This window comes from Schistocerca cancellata, unplaced genomic scaffold (assembly GCF_023864275.1).
Source record: "Schistocerca cancellata isolate TAMUIC-IGC-003103 unplaced genomic scaffold, iqSchCanc2.1 HiC_scaffold_506, whole genome shotgun sequence".
In the NCBI taxonomy this organism is placed as follows: domain Eukaryota; kingdom Metazoa; phylum Arthropoda; class Insecta; order Orthoptera; family Acrididae; genus Schistocerca; species Schistocerca cancellata.
In genome coordinates, this window is record NW_026046520.1 from 58,378 (window position 1) to 80,964 (window position 22,587).

At 49.3% G+C, this 22,587-nt stretch overlaps 40 non-coding genes across 40 annotated transcripts; all 40 read right to left on the reverse strand.

Annotated features, from left to right (window-relative positions):
- Positions 1-538: 538 nt before the first annotated feature.
- Trnas-cga (transfer RNA serine (anticodon CGA)) lies at positions 539-620 on the reverse strand. Its single transcript has one exon. It is a non-coding gene; the product is annotated as a tRNA-Ser (tRNA).
- Positions 621-758: 138 nt separating this feature from the next.
- Positions 759-831, reverse strand: Trnak-uuu (transfer RNA lysine (anticodon UUU)). The gene has a single exon. It is a non-coding gene; the product is annotated as a tRNA-Lys (tRNA).
- A 539-nt stretch (positions 832-1,370) lies between these two features.
- On the reverse strand, positions 1,371-1,443 carry Trnaf-gaa (transfer RNA phenylalanine (anticodon GAA)). Its single transcript has one exon. It is a non-coding gene; the product is annotated as a tRNA-Phe (tRNA).
- Positions 1,444-2,002: 559 nt separating this feature from the next.
- Positions 2,003-2,084, reverse strand: Trnas-uga (transfer RNA serine (anticodon UGA)). The gene has a single exon. It is a non-coding gene; the product is annotated as a tRNA-Ser (tRNA).
- Positions 2,085-2,786: 702 nt separating this feature from the next.
- Trnas-cga (transfer RNA serine (anticodon CGA)) lies at positions 2,787-2,868 on the reverse strand. Its single transcript has one exon. It is a non-coding gene; the product is annotated as a tRNA-Ser (tRNA).
- A 138-nt stretch (positions 2,869-3,006) lies between these two features.
- Positions 3,007-3,079, reverse strand: Trnak-uuu (transfer RNA lysine (anticodon UUU)). The gene has a single exon. It is a non-coding gene; the product is annotated as a tRNA-Lys (tRNA).
- Positions 3,080-3,618: 539 nt separating this feature from the next.
- Positions 3,619-3,691, reverse strand: Trnaf-gaa (transfer RNA phenylalanine (anticodon GAA)). The gene has a single exon. It is a non-coding gene; the product is annotated as a tRNA-Phe (tRNA).
- Positions 3,692-4,250: 559 nt separating this feature from the next.
- Positions 4,251-4,332, reverse strand: Trnas-uga (transfer RNA serine (anticodon UGA)). Its single transcript has one exon. It is a non-coding gene; the product is annotated as a tRNA-Ser (tRNA).
- A 702-nt stretch (positions 4,333-5,034) lies between these two features.
- On the reverse strand, positions 5,035-5,116 carry Trnas-cga (transfer RNA serine (anticodon CGA)). The gene has a single exon. It is a non-coding gene; the product is annotated as a tRNA-Ser (tRNA).
- Positions 5,117-5,254: 138 nt separating this feature from the next.
- Trnak-uuu (transfer RNA lysine (anticodon UUU)) lies at positions 5,255-5,327 on the reverse strand. Its single transcript has one exon. It is a non-coding gene; the product is annotated as a tRNA-Lys (tRNA).
- A 539-nt stretch (positions 5,328-5,866) lies between these two features.
- On the reverse strand, positions 5,867-5,939 carry Trnaf-gaa (transfer RNA phenylalanine (anticodon GAA)). The gene has a single exon. It is a non-coding gene; the product is annotated as a tRNA-Phe (tRNA).
- A 559-nt stretch (positions 5,940-6,498) lies between these two features.
- Trnas-uga (transfer RNA serine (anticodon UGA)) lies at positions 6,499-6,580 on the reverse strand. Its single transcript has one exon. It is a non-coding gene; the product is annotated as a tRNA-Ser (tRNA).
- A 702-nt stretch (positions 6,581-7,282) lies between these two features.
- Trnas-cga (transfer RNA serine (anticodon CGA)) lies at positions 7,283-7,364 on the reverse strand. Its single transcript has one exon. It is a non-coding gene; the product is annotated as a tRNA-Ser (tRNA).
- Positions 7,365-7,502: 138 nt separating this feature from the next.
- Trnak-uuu (transfer RNA lysine (anticodon UUU)) lies at positions 7,503-7,575 on the reverse strand. Its single transcript has one exon. It is a non-coding gene; the product is annotated as a tRNA-Lys (tRNA).
- A 539-nt stretch (positions 7,576-8,114) lies between these two features.
- On the reverse strand, positions 8,115-8,187 carry Trnaf-gaa (transfer RNA phenylalanine (anticodon GAA)). The gene has a single exon. It is a non-coding gene; the product is annotated as a tRNA-Phe (tRNA).
- Positions 8,188-8,746: 559 nt separating this feature from the next.
- Trnas-uga (transfer RNA serine (anticodon UGA)) lies at positions 8,747-8,828 on the reverse strand. Its single transcript has one exon. It is a non-coding gene; the product is annotated as a tRNA-Ser (tRNA).
- Positions 8,829-9,530: 702 nt separating this feature from the next.
- On the reverse strand, positions 9,531-9,612 carry Trnas-cga (transfer RNA serine (anticodon CGA)). The gene has a single exon. It is a non-coding gene; the product is annotated as a tRNA-Ser (tRNA).
- A 138-nt stretch (positions 9,613-9,750) lies between these two features.
- On the reverse strand, positions 9,751-9,823 carry Trnak-uuu (transfer RNA lysine (anticodon UUU)). The gene has a single exon. It is a non-coding gene; the product is annotated as a tRNA-Lys (tRNA).
- A 539-nt stretch (positions 9,824-10,362) lies between these two features.
- Trnaf-gaa (transfer RNA phenylalanine (anticodon GAA)) lies at positions 10,363-10,435 on the reverse strand. The gene has a single exon. It is a non-coding gene; the product is annotated as a tRNA-Phe (tRNA).
- A 559-nt stretch (positions 10,436-10,994) lies between these two features.
- Trnas-uga (transfer RNA serine (anticodon UGA)) lies at positions 10,995-11,076 on the reverse strand. The gene has a single exon. It is a non-coding gene; the product is annotated as a tRNA-Ser (tRNA).
- A 702-nt stretch (positions 11,077-11,778) lies between these two features.
- Positions 11,779-11,860, reverse strand: Trnas-cga (transfer RNA serine (anticodon CGA)). The gene has a single exon. It is a non-coding gene; the product is annotated as a tRNA-Ser (tRNA).
- Positions 11,861-11,998: 138 nt separating this feature from the next.
- Positions 11,999-12,071, reverse strand: Trnak-uuu (transfer RNA lysine (anticodon UUU)). The gene has a single exon. It is a non-coding gene; the product is annotated as a tRNA-Lys (tRNA).
- A 539-nt stretch (positions 12,072-12,610) lies between these two features.
- Positions 12,611-12,683, reverse strand: Trnaf-gaa (transfer RNA phenylalanine (anticodon GAA)). The gene has a single exon. It is a non-coding gene; the product is annotated as a tRNA-Phe (tRNA).
- Positions 12,684-13,242: 559 nt separating this feature from the next.
- On the reverse strand, positions 13,243-13,324 carry Trnas-uga (transfer RNA serine (anticodon UGA)). Its single transcript has one exon. It is a non-coding gene; the product is annotated as a tRNA-Ser (tRNA).
- A 702-nt stretch (positions 13,325-14,026) lies between these two features.
- On the reverse strand, positions 14,027-14,108 carry Trnas-cga (transfer RNA serine (anticodon CGA)). Its single transcript has one exon. It is a non-coding gene; the product is annotated as a tRNA-Ser (tRNA).
- A 138-nt stretch (positions 14,109-14,246) lies between these two features.
- Trnak-uuu (transfer RNA lysine (anticodon UUU)) lies at positions 14,247-14,319 on the reverse strand. The gene has a single exon. It is a non-coding gene; the product is annotated as a tRNA-Lys (tRNA).
- Positions 14,320-14,858: 539 nt separating this feature from the next.
- On the reverse strand, positions 14,859-14,931 carry Trnaf-gaa (transfer RNA phenylalanine (anticodon GAA)). The gene has a single exon. It is a non-coding gene; the product is annotated as a tRNA-Phe (tRNA).
- A 559-nt stretch (positions 14,932-15,490) lies between these two features.
- Trnas-uga (transfer RNA serine (anticodon UGA)) lies at positions 15,491-15,572 on the reverse strand. The gene has a single exon. It is a non-coding gene; the product is annotated as a tRNA-Ser (tRNA).
- Positions 15,573-16,274: 702 nt separating this feature from the next.
- Positions 16,275-16,356, reverse strand: Trnas-cga (transfer RNA serine (anticodon CGA)). Its single transcript has one exon. It is a non-coding gene; the product is annotated as a tRNA-Ser (tRNA).
- Positions 16,357-16,494: 138 nt separating this feature from the next.
- On the reverse strand, positions 16,495-16,567 carry Trnak-uuu (transfer RNA lysine (anticodon UUU)). The gene has a single exon. It is a non-coding gene; the product is annotated as a tRNA-Lys (tRNA).
- Positions 16,568-17,106: 539 nt separating this feature from the next.
- On the reverse strand, positions 17,107-17,179 carry Trnaf-gaa (transfer RNA phenylalanine (anticodon GAA)). Its single transcript has one exon. It is a non-coding gene; the product is annotated as a tRNA-Phe (tRNA).
- A 559-nt stretch (positions 17,180-17,738) lies between these two features.
- On the reverse strand, positions 17,739-17,820 carry Trnas-uga (transfer RNA serine (anticodon UGA)). Its single transcript has one exon. It is a non-coding gene; the product is annotated as a tRNA-Ser (tRNA).
- A 702-nt stretch (positions 17,821-18,522) lies between these two features.
- On the reverse strand, positions 18,523-18,604 carry Trnas-cga (transfer RNA serine (anticodon CGA)). The gene has a single exon. It is a non-coding gene; the product is annotated as a tRNA-Ser (tRNA).
- A 138-nt stretch (positions 18,605-18,742) lies between these two features.
- On the reverse strand, positions 18,743-18,815 carry Trnak-uuu (transfer RNA lysine (anticodon UUU)). Its single transcript has one exon. It is a non-coding gene; the product is annotated as a tRNA-Lys (tRNA).
- Positions 18,816-19,354: 539 nt separating this feature from the next.
- On the reverse strand, positions 19,355-19,427 carry Trnaf-gaa (transfer RNA phenylalanine (anticodon GAA)). The gene has a single exon. It is a non-coding gene; the product is annotated as a tRNA-Phe (tRNA).
- Positions 19,428-19,986: 559 nt separating this feature from the next.
- On the reverse strand, positions 19,987-20,068 carry Trnas-uga (transfer RNA serine (anticodon UGA)). The gene has a single exon. It is a non-coding gene; the product is annotated as a tRNA-Ser (tRNA).
- Positions 20,069-20,770: 702 nt separating this feature from the next.
- On the reverse strand, positions 20,771-20,852 carry Trnas-cga (transfer RNA serine (anticodon CGA)). The gene has a single exon. It is a non-coding gene; the product is annotated as a tRNA-Ser (tRNA).
- Positions 20,853-20,990: 138 nt separating this feature from the next.
- On the reverse strand, positions 20,991-21,063 carry Trnak-uuu (transfer RNA lysine (anticodon UUU)). Its single transcript has one exon. It is a non-coding gene; the product is annotated as a tRNA-Lys (tRNA).
- A 539-nt stretch (positions 21,064-21,602) lies between these two features.
- Trnaf-gaa (transfer RNA phenylalanine (anticodon GAA)) lies at positions 21,603-21,675 on the reverse strand. The gene has a single exon. It is a non-coding gene; the product is annotated as a tRNA-Phe (tRNA).
- A 559-nt stretch (positions 21,676-22,234) lies between these two features.
- Positions 22,235-22,316, reverse strand: Trnas-uga (transfer RNA serine (anticodon UGA)). Its single transcript has one exon. It is a non-coding gene; the product is annotated as a tRNA-Ser (tRNA).
- Between the last annotated feature and the right edge of the window lie 271 nt (positions 22,317-22,587).

Here is a 22,587-nt window from a genome sequence, read left to right on the forward strand (position 1 = left end):
GAAAACCTAACGCTCTACCGACTCAGCTATGCGGGCCCACGCACGAGCATTATCGTACAGCTGCGTGGTGTGCGAGTGTTTCGCATGTCGTAATTACTGACTTATGGCTCCAATGGCGACTTCACCGACTTCCCACTGACGCACCGCTGACGCTAGTTTTCTGTCGTCTTAAAACGATGGACATACCTCCAAGCAGCTGCGAGATCTTAAGAAAAGAAAAAAAAAACGCTGCACCACTGCTTTTGCCGCACTCGAATGATTGAAATTGCGTTTCTTAAAAAGAAAATGAAATGTCCGCTCTGTCCAACACTTTCGAGCACATCTGTGTACTCACCATCTCAGCGACGGCTTTCTGCAGTCCCAGCGTCAGTGCGAGGTGAACCGAAAGGCACAGTAAGTAGCTGTCGTCGCGAAAACTCAGTATTCTTAAAACGTAAATTTTCGTCTTGTTGAGAATGGCATCACTGGTTGCACCCGCATTCGCCCACGCATGTCACATGTGTGCGAAAACGTTTGCTCCTCTTTACGCAAAATCGCACGCAGCCGGTAGGATTCGAACCTACGCTCCCAGAGGGAATCTGATTTCGAGTCAGACGCCTTAACCACTCGGCCACGACTGCCGTTAGCGCGGTGTTCTCTCGACACATGCAACTGCTACCGTTTAAAACACTGTGGTGTCAGAAAACGGCGTAGCTGCATTATTTTCCGTAGCGTTTCCACCGCTACCAGACGAATCGCTACCAAAGTATTAAAATTTCCGCCCGGACAGGGACTTGAACCCTGGACCCTTAGGTTAAAAGCCTAATGCTCTACCGACTGAGCTATCCGGGCTCACACAAGGCTGCAAAACCTCCCACGATGCACAACTATACATTGACTCATGTCCTTTACTGTTGTGCAATCGCTGCATGGGGCCGTTACTAATAAAACGTCGCCTAAATGCTGTCTACAAACTTATCGCGCTAAGCCCGTAACACACTATCGAAGACTGCTGACACACGATGCAACAACAAATTGTACCAGTTGTTACGTCTCATACGTTGGAGCAGAGAATTTACGTGTTTTGTCGACACTCACTGGGCAATTGGAAAATTCACAAGCATTTCGAATGCAATGTTTCCCACGCTTTCGCTCATTTCACGGTTCCGTTGAAGACGTTCTTCACCACCTGACACAGAAAAAGGAATGCAGTCGGTAGGATATTTTTAATTCTTTTGCTTCTAAGGGTGTTAGTTGTCTAGTAAGTTCCTCTTATGGCATGCAATTGACAACCAGAACAGCTACAGGAGAGAGTCATTTTTGTTGTCAGCGGTAGTTGCATTATCACACACGCAGAGTAATTCCATTGGCGTCGCATCAAAACGAGTACCTGCCGAAACCCGGGATCGAACCAGGGACCTTTAGATCTTCAGTCTAACGCTCTCCCAACTGAGCTATTTCGGCTGACGTCGAAGGTTGCCATTTGCATGTCTTCGTTCACTTCTGCCTCGTTGCCAATTTCACAGTCACCTTCGTCTGATAAGACACAGGGACGCTGAAGGGCGAGCAGCCGATGCAGTGAAGTTCCACACACATTTCTTCAGCTTCCGTCATCGTAACAAGCAAACATGTCGACTCGATAACCCGTGCTATATCGATGCCAGGGGCAACTCGTGTGCAGAGAACGAGACACAAGAAGGAGTGAGCCTCTCCACCATATGAGAGGCAGTATCTAGCAGATACACACGGTAAAACATTCGACTTGCGTTAGCTCATAAATTGCTACACGTCATCGTCTGCAAGCTAAAATGGACACATCTGCACTGCCCAGTGAGGCGACACTTGTACTAACACCTGGTGGACGGCTGTGAGACTAGGAGATGAGCTGCGGCTTCTGGGGGCGACTGTAACGCTGCGCCCTCGATCAAATAACACTGCACATTGCTGGTGACCCACGTGTTTAGTAGTGACGCAACTGCTAGGATGCAGCTCAACGTCCGCCTTTTGAGAGCGAGAAAATTTTCGCAGTCGGCAGGACTCGAACCTACGCTCCCAGAGGGAATCTGATTTCAAGTCAGACGCCTTAACCACTCGGCCACGACTGCCGGTGGCGGAAGCGACTCCCGACAAGTGAAGCCGCCATCTTTAGAAGCAATCTGATGGCAGAAAACGGCGTGGCCTCACTCTTTGCTGTAGGGTTTCCATTAGCCGTTACGAAAGTGTACTAATTTTCGCCCAGACAGGGACTTGAGCCCAGGACCCTTTGGTTGAAAACCTAACGCTCTACCGACTCAGCTATGCGGGCCCACGCACGAGCATTATCGTACAGCTGCGTGGTGTGCGAGTGTTTCGCATGTCGTAATTACTGACTTATGGCTCCAATGGCGACTTCACCGACTTCCCACTGACGCACCGCTGACGCTAGTTTTCTGTCGTCTTAAAACGATGGACATACCTCCAAGCAGCTGCGAGATCTTAAGAAAAGAAAAAAAAAACGCTGCACCACTGCTTTTGCCGCACTCGAATGATTGAAATTGCGATTCTTAAAAAGAAAATGAAATGTCCGCTCTGTCCAACACTTTCGAGCACATCTGTGTACTCACCATCTCAGCGACGGCTTTCTGCAGTCCCAGCGTCAGTGCGAGGTGAACCGAAAGGCACAGTAAGTAGCTGTCGTCGCGAAAACTCAGTATTCTTAAAACGTAAATTTTCGTCTTGTTGAGAATGGCATCACTGGTTGCACCCGCATTCGCCCACGCATGTCACATGTGTGCGAAAACGTTTGCTCCTCTTTACGCAAAATCGCACGCAGCCGGTAGGATTCGAACCTACGCTCCCAGAGGGAATCTGATTTCGAGTCAGACGCCTTAACCACTCGGCCACGACTGCCGTTAGCGCGGTGTTCTCTCGACACATGCAACTGCTACCGTTTAAAACACTGTGGTGTCAGAAAACGGCGTAGCTGCATTATTTTCCGTAGCGTTTCCACCGCTACCAGACGAATCGCTACCAAAGTATTAAAATTTCCGCCCGGACAGGGACTTGAACCCTGGACCCTTAGGTTAAAAGCCTAATGCTCTACCGACTGAGCTATCCGGGCTCACACAAGGCTGCAAAACCTCCCACGATGCACAACTATACATTGACTCATGTCCTTTACTGTTGTGCAATCGCTGCATGGGGCCGTTACTAATAAAACGTCGCCTAAATGCTGTCTACAAACTTATCGCGCTAAGCCCGTAACACACTATCGAAGACTGCTGACACACGATGCAACAACAAATTGTACCAGTTGTTACGTCTCATACGTTGGAGCAGAGAATTTACGTGTTTTGTCGACACTCACTGGGCAATTGGAAAATTCACAAGCATTTCGAATGCAATGTTTCCCACGCTTTCGCTCATTTCACGGTTCCGTTGAAGACGTTCTTCACCACCTGACACAGAAAAAGGAATGCAGTCGGTAGGATATTTTTAATTCTTTTGCTTCTAAGGGAGTTAGTTGTCTAGTAAGTTCCTCTTATGGCATGCAATTGACAACCAGAACAGCTACAGGAGAGAGTCATTTTTGTTGTCAGCGGTAGTTGCATTATCACACACGCAGAGTAATTCCATTGGCGTCGCATCAAAACGAGTACCTGCCGAAACCCGGGATCGAACCAGGGACCTTTAGATCTTCAGTCTAACGCTCTCCCAACTGAGCTATTTCGGCTGACGTCGAAGGTTGCCATTTGCATGTCTTCGTTCACTTCTGCCTCGTTGCCAATTTCACAGTCACCTTCGTCTGATAAGACACAGGGACGCTGAAGGGCGAGCAGCCGATGCAGTGAAGTTCCACACACATTTCTTCAGCTTCCGTCATCGTAACAAGCAAACATGTCGACTCGATAACCCGTGCTATATCGATGCCAGGGGCAACTCGTGTGCAGAGAACGAGACACAAGAAGGAGTGAGCCTCTCCACCATATGAGAGGCAGTATCTAGCAGATACACACGGTAAAACATTCGACTTGCGTTAGCTCATAAATTGCTACACGTCATCGTCTGCAAGCTAAAATGGACACATCTGCACTGCCCAGTGAGGCGACACTTGTACTAACACCTGGTGGACGGCTGTGAGACTAGGAGATGAGCTGCGGCTTCTGGGGGCGACTGTAACGCTGCGCCCTCGATCAAATAACACTGCACATTGCTGGTGACCCACGTGTTTAGTAGTGACGCAACTGCTAGGATGCAGCTCAACGTCCGCCTTTTGAGAGCGAGAAAATTTTCGCAGTCGGCAGGACTCGAACCTACGCTCCCAGAGGGAATCTGATTTCAAGTCAGACGCCTTAACCACTCGGCCACGACTGCCGGTGGCGGAAGCGACTCCCGACAAGTGAAGCCGCCATCTTTAGAAGCAATCTGATGGCAGAAAACGGCGTGGCCTCACTCTTTGCTGTAGGGTTTCCATTAGCCGTTACGAAAGTGTACTAATTTTCGCCCAGACAGGGACTTGAGCCCAGGACCCTTTGGTTGAAAACCTAACGCTCTACCGACTCAGCTATGCGGGCCCACGCACGAGCATTATCGTACAGCTGCGTGGTGTGCGAGTGTTTCGCATGTCGTAATTACTGACTTATGGCTCCAATGGCGACTTCACCGACTTCCCACTGACGCACCGCTGACGCTAGTTTTCTGTCGTCTTAAAACGATGGACATACCTCCAAGCAGCTGCGAGATCTTAAGAAAAGAAAAAAAAAACGCTGCACCACTGCTTTTGCCGCACTCGAATGATTGAAATTGCGATTCTTAAAAAGAAAATGAAATGTCCGCTCTGTCCAACACTTTCGAGCACATCTGTGTACTCACCATCTCAGCGACGGCTTTCTGCAGTCCCAGCGTCAGTGCGAGGTGAACCGAAAGGCACAGTAAGTAGCTGTCGTCGCGAAAACTCAGTATTCTTAAAACGTAAATTTTCGTCTTGTTGAGAATGGCATCACTGGTTGCACCCGCATTCGCCCACGCATGTCACATGTGTGCGAAAACGTTTGCTCCTCTTTACGCAAAATCGCACGCAGCCGGTAGGATTCGAACCTACGCTCCCAGAGGGAATCTGATTTCGAGTCAGACGCCTTAACCACTCGGCCACGACTGCCGTTAGCGCGGTGTTCTCTCGACACATGCAACTGCTACCGTTTAAAACACTGTGGTGTCAGAAAACGGCGTAGCTGCATTATTTTCCGTAGCGTTTCCACCGCTACCAGACGAATCGCTACCAAAGTATTAAAATTTCCGCCCGGACAGGGACTTGAACCCTGGACCCTTAGGTTAAAAGCCTAATGCTCTACCGACTGAGCTATCCGGGCTCACACAAGGCTGCAAAACCTCCCACGATGCACAACTATACATTGACTCATGTCCTTTACTGTTGTGCAATCGCTGCATGGGGCCGTTACTAATAAAACGTCGCCTAAATGCTGTCTACAAACTTATCGCGCTAAGCCCGTAACACACTATCGAAGACTGCTGACACACGATGCAACAACAAATTGTACCAGTTGTTACGTCTCATACGTTGGAGCAGAGAATTTACGTGTTTTGTCGACACTCACTGGGCAATTGGAAAATTCACAAGCATTTCGAATGCAATGTTTCCCACGCTTTCGCTCATTTCACGGTTCCGTTGAAGACGTTCTTCACCACCTGACACAGAAAAAGGAATGCAGTCGGTAGGATATTTTTAATTCTTTTGCTTCTAAGGGAGTTAGTTGTCTAGTAAGTTCCTCTTATGGCATGCAATTGACAACCAGAACAGCTACAGGAGAGAGTCATTTTTGTTGTCAGCGGTAGTTGCATTATCACACACGCAGAGTAATTCCATTGGCGTCGCATCAAAACGAGTACCTGCCGAAACCCGGGATCGAACCAGGGACCTTTAGATCTTCAGTCTAACGCTCTCCCAACTGAGCTATTTCGGCTGACGTCGAAGGTTGCCATTTGCATGTCTTCGTTCACTTCTGCCTCGTTGCCAATTTCACAGTCACCTTCGTCTGATAAGACACAGGGACGCTGAAGGGCGAGCAGCCGATGCAGTGAAGTTCCACACACATTTCTTCAGCTTCCGTCATCGTAACAAGCAAACATGTCGACTCGATAACCCGTGCTATATCGATGCCAGGGGCAACTCGTGTGCAGAGAACGAGACACAAGAAGGAGTGAGCCTCTCCACCATATGAGAGGCAGTATCTAGCAGATACACACGGTAAAACATTCGACTTGCGTTAGCTCATAAATTGCTACACGTCATCGTCTGCAAGCTAAAATGGACACATCTGCACTGCCCAGTGAGGCGACACTTGTACTAACACCTGGTGGACGGCTGTGAGACTAGGAGATGAGCTGCGGCTTCTGGGGGCGACTGTAACGCTGCGCCCTCGATCAAATAACACTGCACATTGCTGGTGACCCACGTGTTTAGTAGTGACGCAACTGCTAGGATGCAGCTCAACGTCCGCCTTTTGAGAGCGAGAAAATTTTCGCAGTCGGCAGGACTCGAACCTACGCTCCCAGAGGGAATCTGATTTCAAGTCAGACGCCTTAACCACTCGGCCACGACTGCCGGTGGCGGAAGCGACTCCCGACAAGTGAAGCCGCCATCTTTAGAAGCAATCTGATGGCAGAAAACGGCGTGGCCTCACTCTTTGCTGTAGGGTTTCCATTAGCCGTTACGAAAGTGTACTAATTTTCGCCCAGACAGGGACTTGAGCCCAGGACCCTTTGGTTGAAAACCTAACGCTCTACCGACTCAGCTATGCGGGCCCACGCACGAGCATTATCGTACAGCTGCGTGGTGTGCGAGTGTTTCGCATGTCGTAATTACTGACTTATGGCTCCAATGGCGACTTCACCGACTTCCCACTGACGCACCGCTGACGCTAGTTTTCTGTCGTCTTAAAACGATGGACATACCTCCAAGCAGCTGCGAGATCTTAAGAAAAGAAAAAAAAAACGCTGCACCACTGCTTTTGCCGCACTCGAATGATTGAAATTGCGATTCTTAAAAAGAAAATGAAATGTCCGCTCTGTCCAACACTTTCGAGCACATCTGTGTACTCACCATCTCAGCGACGGCTTTCTGCAGTCCCAGCGTCAGTGCGAGGTGAACCGAAAGGCACAGTAAGTAGCTGTCGTCGCGAAAACTCAGTATTCTTAAAACGTAAATTTTCGTCTTGTTGAGAATGGCATCACTGGTTGCACCCGCATTCGCCCACGCATGTCACATGTGTGCGAAAACGTTTGCTCCTCTTTACGCAAAATCGCACGCAGCCGGTAGGATTCGAACCTACGCTCCCAGAGGGAATCTGATTTCGAGTCAGACGCCTTAACCACTCGGCCACGACTGCCGTTAGCGCGGTGTTCTCTCGACACATGCAACTGCTACCGTTTAAAACACTGTGGTGTCAGAAAACGGCGTAGCTGCATTATTTTCCGTAGCGTTTCCACCGCTACCAGACGAATCGCTACCAAAGTATTAAAATTTCCGCCCGGACAGGGACTTGAACCCTGGACCCTTAGGTTAAAAGCCTAATGCTCTACCGACTGAGCTATCCGGGCTCACACAAGGCTGCAAAACCTCCCACGATGCACAACTATACATTGACTCATGTCCTTTACTGTTGTGCAATCGCTGCATGGGGCCGTTACTAATAAAACGTCGCCTAAATGCTGTCTACAAACTTATCGCGCTAAGCCCGTAACACACTATCGAAGACTGCTGACACACGATGCAACAACAAATTGTACCAGTTGTTACGTCTCATACGTTGGAGCAGAGAATTTACGTGTTTTGTCGACACTCACTGGGCAATTGGAAAATTCACAAGCATTTCGAATGCAATGTTTCCCACGCTTTCGCTCATTTCACGGTTCCGTTGAAGACGTTCTTCACCACCTGACACAGAAAAAGGAATGCAGTCGGTAGGATATTTTTAATTCTTTTGCTTCTAAGGGAGTTAGTTGTCTAGTAAGTTCCTCTTATGGCATGCAATTGACAACCAGAACAGCTACAGGAGAGAGTCATTTTTGTTGTCAGCGGTAGTTGCATTATCACACACGCAGAGTAATTCCATTGGCGTCGCATCAAAACGAGTACCTGCCGAAACCCGGGATCGAACCAGGGACCTTTAGATCTTCAGTCTAACGCTCTCCCAACTGAGCTATTTCGGCTGACGTCGAAGGTTGCCATTTGCATGTCTTCGTTCACTTCTGCCTCGTTGCCAATTTCACAGTCACCTTCGTCTGATAAGACACAGGGACGCTGAAGGGCGAGCAGCCGATGCAGTGAAGTTCCACACACATTTCTTCAGCTTCCGTCATCGTAACAAGCAAACATGTCGACTCGATAACCCGTGCTATATCGATGCCAGGGGCAACTCGTGTGCAGAGAACGAGACACAAGAAGGAGTGAGCCTCTCCACCATATGAGAGGCAGTATCTAGCAGATACACACGGTAAAACATTCGACTTGCGTTAGCTCATAAATTGCTACACGTCATCGTCTGCAAGCTAAAATGGACACATCTGCACTGCCCAGTGAGGCGACACTTGTACTAACACCTGGTGGACGGCTGTGAGACTAGGAGATGAGCTGCGGCTTCTGGGGGCGACTGTAACGCTGCGCCCTCGATCAAATAACACTGCACATTGCTGGTGACCCACGTGTTTAGTAGTGACGCAACTGCTAGGATGCAGCTCAACGTCCGCCTTTTGAGAGCGAGAAAATTTTCGCAGTCGGCAGGACTCGAACCTACGCTCCCAGAGGGAATCTGATTTCAAGTCAGACGCCTTAACCACTCGGCCACGACTGCCGGTGGCGGAAGCGACTCCCGACAAGTGAAGCCGCCATCTTTAGAAGCAATCTGATGGCAGAAAACGGCGTGGCCTCACTCTTTGCTGTAGGGTTTCCATTAGCCGTTACGAAAGTGTACTAATTTTCGCCCAGACAGGGACTTGAGCCCAGGACCCTTTGGTTGAAAACCTAACGCTCTACCGACTCAGCTATGCGGGCCCACGCACGAGCATTATCGTACAGCTGCGTGGTGTGCGAGTGTTTCGCATGTCGTAATTACTGACTTATGGCTCCAATGGCGACTTCACCGACTTCCCACTGACGCACCGCTGACGCTAGTTTTCTGTCGTCTTAAAACGATGGACATACCTCCAAGCAGCTGCGAGATCTTAAGAAAAGAAAAAAAAAACGCTGCACCACTGCTTTTGCCGCACTCGAATGATTGAAATTGCGATTCTTAAAAAGAAAATGAAATGTCCGCTCTGTCCAACACTTTCGAGCACATCTGTGTACTCACCATCTCAGCGACGGCTTTCTGCAGTCCCAGCGTCAGTGCGAGGTGAACCGAAAGGCACAGTAAGTAGCTGTCGTCGCGAAAACTCAGTATTCTTAAAACGTAAATTTTCGTCTTGTTGAGAATGGCATCACTGGTTGCACCCGCATTCGCCCACGCATGTCACATGTGTGCGAAAACGTTTGCTCCTCTTTACGCAAAATCGCACGCAGCCGGTAGGATTCGAACCTACGCTCCCAGAGGGAATCTGATTTCGAGTCAGACGCCTTAACCACTCGGCCACGACTGCCGTTAGCGCGGTGTTCTCTCGACACATGCAACTGCTACCGTTTAAAACACTGTGGTGTCAGAAAACGGCGTAGCTGCATTATTTTCCGTAGCGTTTCCACCGCTACCAGACGAATCGCTACCAAAGTATTAAAATTTCCGCCCGGACAGGGACTTGAACCCTGGACCCTTAGGTTAAAAGCCTAATGCTCTACCGACTGAGCTATCCGGGCTCACACAAGGCTGCAAAACCTCCCACGATGCACAACTATACATTGACTCATGTCCTTTACTGTTGTGCAATCGCTGCATGGGGCCGTTACTAATAAAACGTCGCCTAAATGCTGTCTACAAACTTATCGCGCTAAGCCCGTAACACACTATCGAAGACTGCTGACACACGATGCAACAACAAATTGTACCAGTTGTTACGTCTCATACGTTGGAGCAGAGAATTTACGTGTTTTGTCGACACTCACTGGGCAATTGGAAAATTCACAAGCATTTCGAATGCAATGTTTCCCACGCTTTCGCTCATTTCACGGTTCCGTTGAAGACGTTCTTCACCACCTGACACAGAAAAAGGAATGCAGTCGGTAGGATATTTTTAATTCTTTTGCTTCTAAGGGAGTTAGTTGTCTAGTAAGTTCCTCTTATGGCATGCAATTGACAACCAGAACAGCTACAGGAGAGAGTCATTTTTGTTGTCAGCGGTAGTTGCATTATCACACACGCAGAGTAATTCCATTGGCGTCGCATCAAAACGAGTACCTGCCGAAACCCGGGATCGAACCAGGGACCTTTAGATCTTCAGTCTAACGCTCTCCCAACTGAGCTATTTCGGCTGACGTCGAAGGTTGCCATTTGCATGTCTTCGTTCACTTCTGCCTCGTTGCCAATTTCACAGTCACCTTCGTCTGATAAGACACAGGGACGCTGAAGGGCGAGCAGCCGATGCAGTGAAGTTCCACACACATTTCTTCAGCTTCCGTCATCGTAACAAGCAAACATGTCGACTCGATAACCCGTGCTATATCGATGCCAGGGGCAACTCGTGTGCAGAGAACGAGACACAAGAAGGAGTGAGCCTCTCCACCATATGAGAGGCAGTATCTAGCAGATACACACGGTAAAACATTCGACTTGCGTTAGCTCATAAATTGCTACACGTCATCGTCTGCAAGCTAAAATGGACACATCTGCACTGCCCAGTGAGGCGACACTTGTACTAACACCTGGTGGACGGCTGTGAGACTAGGAGATGAGCTGCGGCTTCTGGGGGCGACTGTAACGCGGCGCCCTCGATCAAATAACACTGCACATTGCTGGTGACCCACGTGTTTAGTAGTGACGCAACTGATAGGATGCAGCTCAACGTCCGCCTTTTGAGAGCGAGAAAACTTTCGCAGTCGGCAGGACTCGAACCTACGCTCCCAGAGGGAATCTGATTTCAAGTCAGACGCCTTAACCACTCGGCCACGACTGCCGGTGGCGGAAGCGACTCCCGACAAGTGAAGCCGCCATCTTTAGAAGCAATCTGATGGCAGAAAACGGCGTGGCCTCACTCTTTGCTGTAGGGTTTCCATTAGCCGTTACGAAAGTGTACTAATTTTCGCCCAGACAGGGACTTGAGCCCAGGACCCTTTGGTTGAAAACCTAACGCTCTACCGACTCAGCTATGCGGGCCCACGCACGAGCATTATCGTACAGCTGCGTGGTGTGCGAGTGTTTCGCATGTCGTAATTACTGACTTATGGCTCCAATGGCGACTTCACCGACTTCCCACTGACGCACCGCTGACGCTAGTTTTCTGTCGTCTTAAAACGATGGACATACCTCCAAGCAGCTGCGAGATCTTAAGAAAAGAAAAAAAAAACGCTGCACCACTGCTTTTGCCGCACTCGAATGATTGAAATTGCGTTTCTTAAAAAGAAAATGAAATGTCCGCTCTGTCCAACACTTTCGAGCACATCTGTGTACTCACCATCTCAGCGACGGCTTTCTGCAGTCCCAGCGTCAGTGCGAGGTGAACCGAAAGGCACAGTAAGTAGCTGTCGTCGCGAAAACTCAGTATTCTTAAAACGTAAATTTTCGTCTTGTTGAGAATGGCATCACTGGTTGCACCCGCATTCGCCCACGCATGTCACATGTGTGCGAAAACGTTTGCTCCTCTTTACGCAAAATCGCACGCAGCCGGTAGGATTCGAACCTACGCTCCCAGAGGGAATCTGATTTCGAGTCAGACGCCTTAACCACTCGGCCACGACTGCCGTTAGCGCGGTGTTCTCTCGACACATGCAACTGCTACCGTTTAAAACACTGTGGTGTCAGAAAACGGCGTAGCTGCATTATTTTCCGTAGCGTTTCCACCGCTACCAGACGAATCGCTACCAAAGTATTAAAATTTCCGCCCGGACAGGGACTTGAACCCTGGACCCTTAGGTTAAAAGCCTAATGCTCTACCGACTGAGCTATCCGGGCTCACACAAGGCTGCAAAACCTCCCACGATGCACAACTATACATTGACTCATGTCCTTTACTGTTGTGCAATCGCTGCATGGGGCCGTTACTAATAAAACGTCGCCTAAATGCTGTCTACAAACTTATCGCGCTAAGCCCGTAACACACTATCGAAGACTGCTGACACACGATGCAACAACAAATTGTACCAGTTGTTACGTCTCATACGTTGGAGCAGAGAATTTACGTGTTTTGTCGACACTCACTGGGCAATTGGAAAATTCACAAGCATTTCGAATGCAATGTTTCCCACGCTTTCGCTCATTTCACGGTTCCGTTGAAGACGTTCTTCACCACCTGACACAGAAAAAGGAATGCAGTCGGTAGGATATTTTTAATTCTTTTGCTTCTAAGGGTGTTAGTTGTCTAGTAAGTTCCTCTTATGGCATGCAATTGACAACCAGAACAGCTACAGGAGAGAGTCATTTTTGTTGTCAGCGGTAGTTGCATTATCACACACGCAGAGTAATTCCATTGGCGTCGCATCAAAACGAGTACCTGCCGAAACCCGGGATCGAACCAGGGACCTTTAGATCTTCAGTCTAACGCTCTCCCAACTGAGCTATTTCGGCTGACGTCGAAGGTTGCCATTTGCATGTCTTCGTTCACTTCTGCCTCGTTGCCAATTTCACAGTCACCTTCGTCTGATAAGACACAGGGACGCTGAAGGGCGAGCAGCCGATGCAGTGAAGTTCCACACACATTTCTTCAGCTTCCGTCATCGTAACAAGCAAACATGTCGACTCGATAACCCGTGCTATATCGATGCCAGGGGCAACTCGTGTGCAGAGAACGAGACACAAGAAGGAGTGAGCCTCTCCACCATATGAGAGGCAGTATCTAGCAGATACACACGGTAAAACATTCGACTTGCGTTAGCTCATAAATTGCTACACGTCATCGTCTGCAAGCTAAAATGGACACATCTGCACTGCCCAGTGAGGCGACACTTGTACTAACACCTGGTGGACGGCTGTGAGACTAGGAGATGAGCTGCGGCTTCTGGGGGCGACTGTAACGCTGCGCCCTCGATCAAATAACACTGCACATTGCTGGTGACCCACGTGTTTAGTAGTGACGCAACTGCTAGGATGCAGCTCAACGTCCGCCTTTTGAGAGCGAGAAAATTTTCGCAGTCGGCAGGACTCGAACCTACGCTCCCAGAGGGAATCTGATTTCAAGTCAGACGCCTTAACCACTCGGCCACGACTGCCGGTGGCGGAAGCGACTCCCGACAAGTGAAGCCGCCATCTTTAGAAGCAATCTGATGGCAGAAAACGGCGTGGCCTCACTCTTTGCTGTAGGGTTTCCATTAGCCGTTACGAAAGTGTACTAATTTTCGCCCAGACAGGGACTTGAGCCCAGGACCCTTTGGTTGAAAACCTAACGCTCTACCGACTCAGCTATGCGGGCCCACGCACGAGCATTATCGTACAGCTGCGTGGTGTGCGAGTGTTTCGCATGTCGTAATTACTGACTTATGGCTCCAATGGCGACTTCACCGACTTCCCACTGACGCACCGCTGACGCTAGTTTTCTGTCGTCTTAAAACGATGGACATACCTCCAAGCAGCTGCGAGATCTTAAGAAAAGAAAAAAAAAACGCTGCACCACTGCTTTTGCCGCACTCGAATGATTGAAATTGCGATTCTTAAAAAGAAAATGAAATGTCCGCTCTGTCCAACACTTTCGAGCACATCTGTGTACTCACCATCTCAGCGACGGCTTTCTGCAGTCCCAGCGTCAGTGCGAGGTGAACCGAAAGGCACAGTAAGTAGCTGTCGTCGCGAAAACTCAGTATTCTTAAAACGTAAATTTTCGTCTTGTTGAGAATGGCATCACTGGTTGCACCCGCATTCGCCCACGCATGTCACATGTGTGCGAAAACGTTTGCTCCTCTTTACGCAAAATCGCACGCAGCCGGTAGGATTCGAACCTACGCTCCCAGAGGGAATCTGATTTCGAGTCAGACGCCTTAACCACTCGGCCACGACTGCCGTTAGCGCGGTGTTCTCTCGACACATGCAACTGCTACCGTTTAAAACACTGTGGTGTCAGAAAACGGCGTAGCTGCATTATTTTCCGTAGCGTTTCCACCGCTACCAGACGAATCGCTACCAAAGTATTAAAATTTCCGCCCGGACAGGGACTTGAACCCTGGACCCTTAGGTTAAAAGCCTAATGCTCTACCGACTGAGCTATCCGGGCTCACACAAGGCTGCAAAACCTCCCACGATGCACAACTATACATTGACTCATGTCCTTTACTGTTGTGCAATCGCTGCATGGGGCCGTTACTAATAAAACGTCGCCTAAATGCTGTCTACAAACTTATCGCGCTAAGCCCGTAACACACTATCGAAGACTGCTGACACACGATGCAACAACAAATTGTACCAGTTGTTACGTCTCATACGTTGGAGCAGAGAATTTACGTGTTTTGTCGACACTCACTGGGCAATTGGAAAATTCACAAGCATTTCGAATGCAATGTTTCCCACGCTTTCGCTCATTTCACGGTTCCGTTGAAGACGTTCTTCACCACCTGACACAGAAAAAGGAATGCAGTCGGTAGGATATTTTTAATTCTTTTGCTTCTAAGGGAGTTAGTTGTCTAGTAAGTTCCTCTTATGGCATGCAATTGACAACCAGAACAGCTACAGGAGAGAGTCATTTTTGTTGTCAGCGGTAGTTGCATTATCACACACGCAGGGTAATTCCATTGGCGTCGCATCAAAACGAGTACCTGCCGAAACCCGGGATCGAACCAGGGACCTTTAGATCTTCAGTCTAACGCTCTCCCAACTGAGCTATTTCGGCTGACGTCGAAGGTTGCCATTTGCATGTCTTCGTTCACTTCTGCCTCGTTGCCAATTTCACAGTCACCTTCGTCTGATAAGACACAGGGACGCTGAAGGGCGAGCAGCCGATGCAGTGAAGTTCCACACACATTTCTTCAGCTTCCGTCATCGTAACAAGCAAACATGTCGACTCGATAACCCGTGCTATATCGATGCCAGGGGCAACTCGTGTGCAGAGAACGAGACACAAGAAGGAGTGAGCCTCTCCACCATATGAGAGGCAGTATCTAGCAGATACACACGGTAAAACATTCGACTTGCGTTAGCTCATAAATTGCTACACGTCATCGTCTGCAAGCTAAAATGGACACATCTGCACTGCCCAGTGAGGCGACACTTGTACTAACACCTGGTGGACGGCTGTGAGACTAGGAGATGAGCTGCGGCTTCTGGGGGCGACTGTAACGCTGCGCCCTCGATCAAATAACACTGCACATTGCTGGTGACCCACGTGTTTAGTAGTGACGCAACTGCTAGGATGCAGCTCAACGTCCGCCTTTTGAGAGCGAGAAAATTTTCGCAGTCGGCAGGACTCGAACCTACGCTCCCAGAGGGAATCTGATTTCAAGTCAGACGCCTTAACCACTCGGCCACGACTGCCGGTGGCGGAAGCGACTCCCGACAAGTGAAGCCGCCATCTTTAGAAGCAATCTGATGGCAGAAAACGGCGTGGCCTCACTCTTTGCTGTAGGGTTTCCATTAGCCGTTACGAAAGTGTACTAATTTTCGCCCAGACAGGGACTTGAGCCCAGGACCCTTTGGTTGAAAACCTAACGCTCTACCGACTCAGCTATGCGGGCCCACGCACGAGCATTATCGTACAGCTGCGTGGTGTGCGAGTGTTTCGCATGTCGTAATTACTGACTTATGGCTCCAATGGCGACTTCACCGACTTCCCACTGACGCACCGCTGACGCTAGTTTTCTGTCGTCTTAAAACGATGGACATACCTCCAAGCAGCTGCGAGATCTTAAGAAAAGAAAAAAAAAACGCTGCACCACTGCTTTTGCCGCACTCGAATGATTGAAATTGCGATTCTTAAAAAGAAAATGAAATGTCCGCTCTGTCCAACACTTTCGAGCACATCTGTGTACTCACCATCTCAGCGACGGCTTTCTGCAGTCCCAGCGTCAGTGCGAGGTGAACCGAAAGGCACAGTAAGTAGCTGTCGTCGCGAAAACTCAGTATTCTTAAAACGTAAATTTTCGTCTTGTTGAGAATGGCATCACTGGTTGCACCCGCATTCGCCCACGCATGTCACATGTGTGCGAAAACGTTTGCTCCTCTTTACGCAAAATCGCACGCAGCCGGTAGGATTCGAACCTACGCTCCCAGAGGGAATCTGATTTCGAGTCAGACGCCTTAACCACTCGGCCACGACTGCCGTTAGCGCGGTGTTCTCTCGACACATGCAACTGCTACCGTTTAAAACACTGTGGTGTCAGAAAACGGCGTAGCTGCATTATTTTCCGTAGCGTTTCCACCGCTACCAGACGAATCGCTACCAAAGTATTAAAATTTCCGCCCGGACAGGGACTTGAACCCTGGACCCTTAGGTTAAAAGCCTAATGCTCTACCGACTGAGCTATCCGGGCTCACACAAGGCTGCAAAACCTCCCACGATGCACAACTATACATTGACTCATGTCCTTTACTGTTGTGCAATCGCTGCATGGGGCCGTTACTAATAAAACGTCGCCTAAATGCTGTCTACAAACTTATCGCGCTAAGCCCGTAACACACTATCGAAGACTGCTGACACACGATGCAACAACAAATTGTACCAGTTGTTACGTCTCATACGTTGGAGCAGAGAATTTACGTGTTTTGTCGACACTCACTGGGCAATTGGAAAATTCACAAGCATTTCGAATGCAATGTTTCCCACGCTTTCGCTCATTTCACGGTTCCGTTGAAGACGTTCTTCACCACCTGACACAGAAAAAGGAATGCAGTCGGTAGGATATTTTTAATTCTTTTGCTTCTAAGGGAGTTAGTTGTCTAGTAAGTTCCTCTTATGGCATGCAATTGACAACCAGAACAGCTACAGGAGAGAGTCATTTTTGTTGTCAGCGGTAGTTGCATTATCACACACGCAGAGTAATTCCATTGGCGTCGCATCAAAACGAGTACCTGCCGAAACCCGGGATCGAACCAGGGACCTTTAGATCTTCAGTCTAACGCTCTCCCAACTGAGCTATTTCGGCTGACGTCGAAGGTTGCCATTTGCATGTCTTCGTTCACTTCTGCCTCGTTGCCAATTTCACAGTCACCTTCGTCTGATAAGACACAGGGACGCTGAAGGGCGAGCAGCCGATGCAGTGAAGTTCCACACACATTTCTTCAGCTTCCGTCATCGTAACAAGCAAACATGTCGACTCGATAACCCGTGCTATATCGATGCCAGGGGCAACTCGTGTGCAGAGAACGAGACACAAGAAGGAGTGAGCCTCTCCACCATATGAGAGGCAGTATCTAGCAGATACACACGGTAAAACATTCGACTTGCGTTAGCTCATAAATTGCTACACGTCATCGTCTGCAAGCTAAAATGGACACATCTGCACTGCCCAGTGAGGCGACACTTGTACTAACACCTGGTGGACGGCTGTGAGACTAGGAGATGAGCTGCGGCTTCTGGGGGCGACTGTAACGCTGCGCCCTCGATCAAATAACACTGCACATTGCTGGTGACCCACGTGTTTAGTAGTGACGCAACTGCTAGGATGCAGCTCAACGTCCGCCTTTTGAGAGCGAGAAAATTTTCGCAGTCGGCAGGACTCGAACCTACGCTCCCAGAGGGAATCTGATTTCAAGTCAGACGCCTTAACCACTCGGCCACGACTGCCGGTGGCGGAAGCGACTCCCGACAAGTGAAGCCGCCATCTTTAGAAGCAATCTGATGGCAGAAAACGGCGTGGCCTCACTCTTTGCTGTAGGGTTTCCATTAGCCGTTACGAAAGTGTACTAATTTTCGCCCAGACAGGGACTTGAGCCCAGGACCCTTTGGTTGAAAACCTAACGCTCTACCGACTCAGCTATGCGGGCCCACGCACGAGCATTATCGTACAGCTGCGTGGTGTGCGAGTGTTTCGCATGTCGTAATTACTGACTTATGGCTCCAATGGCGACTTCACCGACTTCCCACTGACGCACCGCTGACGCTAGTTTTCTGTCGTCTTAAAACGATGGACATACCTCCAAGCAGCTGCGAGATCTTAAGAAAAGAAAAAAAAAACGCTGCACCACTGCTTTTGCCGCACTCGAATGATTGAAATTGCGATTCTTAAAAAGAAAATGAAATGTCCGCTCTGTCCAACACTTTCGAGCACATCTGTGTACTCACCATCTCAGCGACGGCTTTCTGCAGTCCCAGCGTCAGTGCGAGGTGAACCGAAAGGCACAGTAAGTAGCTGTCGTCGCGAAAACTCAGTATTCTTAAAACGTAAATTTTCGTCTTGTTGAGAATGGCATCACTGGTTGCACCCGCATTCGCCCACGCATGTCACATGTGTGCGAAAACGTTTGCTCCTCTTTACGCAAAATCGCACGCAGCCGGTAGGATTCGAACCTACGCTCCCAGAGGGAATCTGATTTCGAGTCAGACGCCTTAACCACTCGGCCACGACTGCCGTTAGCGCGGTGTTCTCTCGACACATGCAACTGCTACCGTTTAAAACACTGTGGTGTCAGAAAACGGCGTAGCTGCATTATTTTCCGTAGCGTTTCCACCGCTACCAGACGAATCGCTACCAAAGTATTAAAATTTCCGCCCGGACAGGGACTTGAACCCTGGACCCTTAGGTTAAAAGCCTAATGCTCTACCGACTGAGCTATCCGGGCTCACACAAGGCTGCAAAACCTCCCACGATGCACAACTATACATTGACTCATGTCCTTTACTGTTGTGCAATCGCTGCATGGGGCCGTTACTAATAAAACGTCGCCTAAATGCTGTCTACAAACTTATCGCGCTAAGCCCGTAACACACTATCGAAGACTGCTGACACACGATGCAACAACAAATTGTACCAGTTGTTACGTCTCATACGTTGGAGCAGAGAATTTACGTGTTTTGTCGACACTCACTGGGCAATTGGAAAATTCACAAGCATTTCGAATGCAATGTTTCCCACGCTTTCGCTCATTTCACGGTTCCGTTGAAGACGTTCTTCACCACCTGACACAGAAAAAGGAATGCAGTCGGTAGGATATTTTTAATTCTTTTGCTTCTAAGGGAGTTAGTTGTCTAGTAAGTTCCTCTTATGGCATGCAATTGACAACCAGAACAGCTACAGGAGAGAGTCATTTTTGTTGTCAGCGGTAGTTGCATTATCACACACGCAGAGTAATTCCATTGGCGTCGCATCAAAACGAGTACCTGCCGAAACCCGGGATCGAACCAGGGACCTTTAGATCTTCAGTCTAACGCTCTCCCAACTGAGCTATTTCGGCTGACGTCGAAGGTTGCCATTTGCATGTCTTCGTTCACTTCTGCCTCGTTGCCAATTTCACAGTCACCTTCGTCTGATAAGACACAGGGACGCTGAAGGGCGAGCAGCCGATGCAGTGAAGTTCCACACACATTTCTTCAGCTTCCGTCATCGTAACAAGCAAACATGTCGACTCGATAACCCGTGCTATATCGATGCCAGGGGCAACTCGTGTGCAGAGAACGAGACACAAGAAGGAGTGAGCCTCTCCACCATATGAGAGGCAGTATCTAGCAGATACACACGGTAAAACATTCGACTTGCGTTAGCTCATAAATTGCTACACGTCATCGTCTGCAAGCTAAAATGGACACATCTGCACTGCCCAGTGAGGCGACACTTGTACTAACACCTGGTGGACGGCTGTGAGACTAGGAGATGAGCTGCGGCTTCTGGGGGCGACTGTAACGCTGCGCCCTCGATCAAATAACACTGCACATTGCTGGTGACCCACGTGTTTAGTAGTGACGCAACTGCTAGGATGCAGCTCAACGTCCGCCTTTTGAGAGCGAGAAAATTTTCGCAGTCGGCAGGACTCGAACCTACGCTCCCAGAGGGAATCTGATTTCAAGTCAGACGCCTTAACCACTCGGCCACGACTGCCGGTGGCGGAAGCGACTCCCGACAAGTGAAGCCGCCATCTTTAGAAGCAATCTGATGGCAGAAAACGGCGTGGCCTCACTCTTTGCTGTAGGGTTTCCATTAGCCGTTACGAAAGTGTACTAATTTTCGCCCAGACAGGGACTTGAGCCCAGGACCCTTTGGTTGAAAACCTAACGCTCTACCGACTCAGCTATGCGGGCCCACGCACGAGCATTATCGTACAGCTGCGTGGTGTGCGAGTGTTTCGCATGTCGTAATTACTGACTTATGGCTCCAATGGCGACTTCACCGACTTCCCACTGACGCACCGCTGACGCTAGTTTTCTGTCGTCTTAAAACGATGGACATACCTCCAAGCAGCTGCGAGATCTTAAGAAAAGAAAAAAAAAACGCTGCACCACTGCTTTTGCCGCACTCGAATGATTGAAATTGCGATTCTTAAAAAGAAAATGAAATGTCCGCTCTGTCCAACACTTTCGAGCACATCTGTGTACTCACCATCTCAGCGACGGCTTTCTGCAGTCCCAGCGTCAGTGCGAGGTGAACCGAAAGGCACAGTAAGTAGCTGTCGTCGCGAAAACTCAGTATTCTTAAAACGTAAATTTTCGTCTTGTTGAGAATGGCATCACTGGTTGCACCCGCATTCGCCCACGCATGTCACATGTGTGCGAAAACGTTTGCTCCTCTTTACGCAAAATCGCACGCAGCCGGTAGGATTCGAACCTACGCTCCCAGAGGGAATCTGATTTCGAGTCAGACGCCTTAACCACTCGGCCACGACTGCCGTTAGCGCGGTGTTCTCTCGACACATGCAACTGCTACCGTTTAAAACACTGTGGTGTCAGAAAACGGCGTAGCTGCATTATTTTCCGTAGCGTTTCCACCGCTACCAGACGAATCGCTACCAAAGTATTAAAATTTCCGCCCGGACAGGGACTTGAACCCTGGACCCTTAGGTTAAAAGCCTAATGCTCTACCGACTGAGCTATCCGGGCTCACACAAGGCTGCAAAACCTCCCACGATGCACAACTATACATTGACTCATGTCCTTTACTGTTGTGCAATCGCTGCATGGGGCCGTTACTAATAAAACGTCGCCTAAATGCTGTCTACAAACTTATCGCGCTAAGCCCGTAACACACTATCGAAGACTGCTGACACACGATGCAACAACAAATTGTACCAGTTGTTACGTCTCATACGTTGGAGCAGAGAATTTACGTGTTTTGTCGACACTCACTGGGCAATTGGAAAATTCACAAGCATTTCGAATGCAATGTTTCCCACGCTTTCGCTCATTTCACGGTTCCGTTGAAGACGTTCTTCACCACCTGACACAGAAAAAGGAATGCAGTCGGTAGGATATTTTTAATTCTTTTGCTTCTAAGGGTGTTAGTTGTCTAGTAAGTTCCTCTTATGGCATGCAATTGACAACCAGAACAGCTACAGGAGAGAGTCATTTTTGTTGTCAGCGGTAGTTGCATTATCACACACGCAGAGTAATTCCATTGGCGTCGCATCAAAACGAGTACCTGCCGAAACCCGGGATCGAACCAGGGACCTTTAGATCTTCAGTCTAACGCTCTCCCAACTGAGCTATTTCGGCTGACGTCGAAGGTTGCCATTTGCATGTCTTCGTTCACTTCTGCCTCGTTGCCAATTTCACAGTCACCTTCGTCTGATAAGACACAGGGACGCTGAAGGGCGAGCAGCCGATGCAGTGAAGTTCCACACACATTTCTTCAGCTTCCGTCATCGTAACAAGCAAACATGTCGACTCGATAACCCGTGCTATATCGATGCCAGGGGCAACTCGTGTGCAGAGAACGAGACACAAGAAGGAGTGAGCCTCTCCACCATATGAGAGGCAGTATCTAGCAGATACACACGGTAAAACATTCGACTTGCGTTAGCTCATAAATTGCTACACGTCATCGTCTGCAAGCTAAAATGGACACATCTGCACTGCCCAGTGAGGCGACACTTGTACTAACACCTGGTGGACGGCTGTGAGACTAGGAGATGAGCTGCGGCTTCTGGGGGCGACTGTAACGCTGCGCCCTCGATCAAATAACACTGCACATTGCTGGTGACCCACGTGTTTAGTAGTGACGCAACTGCTAGGATGCAGCTCAACGTCCGCCTTTTGAGAGCGAGAAAATTTTCGCAGTCGGCAGGACTCGAACCTACGCTCCCAGAGGGAATCTGATTTCAAGTCAGACGCCTTAACCACTCGGCCACGACTGCCGGTGGCGGAAGCGACTCCCGACAAGTGAAGCCGCCATCTTTAGAAGCAATCTGATGGCAGAAAACGGCGTGGCCTCACTCTTTGCTGTAGGGTTTCCATTAGCCGTTACGAAAGTGTACTAATTTTCGCCCAGACAGGGACTTGAGCCCAGGACCCTTTGGTTGAAAACCTAACGCTCTACCGACTCAGCTATGCGGGCCCACGCACGAGCATTATCGTACAGCTGCGTGGTGTGCGAGTGTTTCGCATGTCGTAATTACTGACTTATGG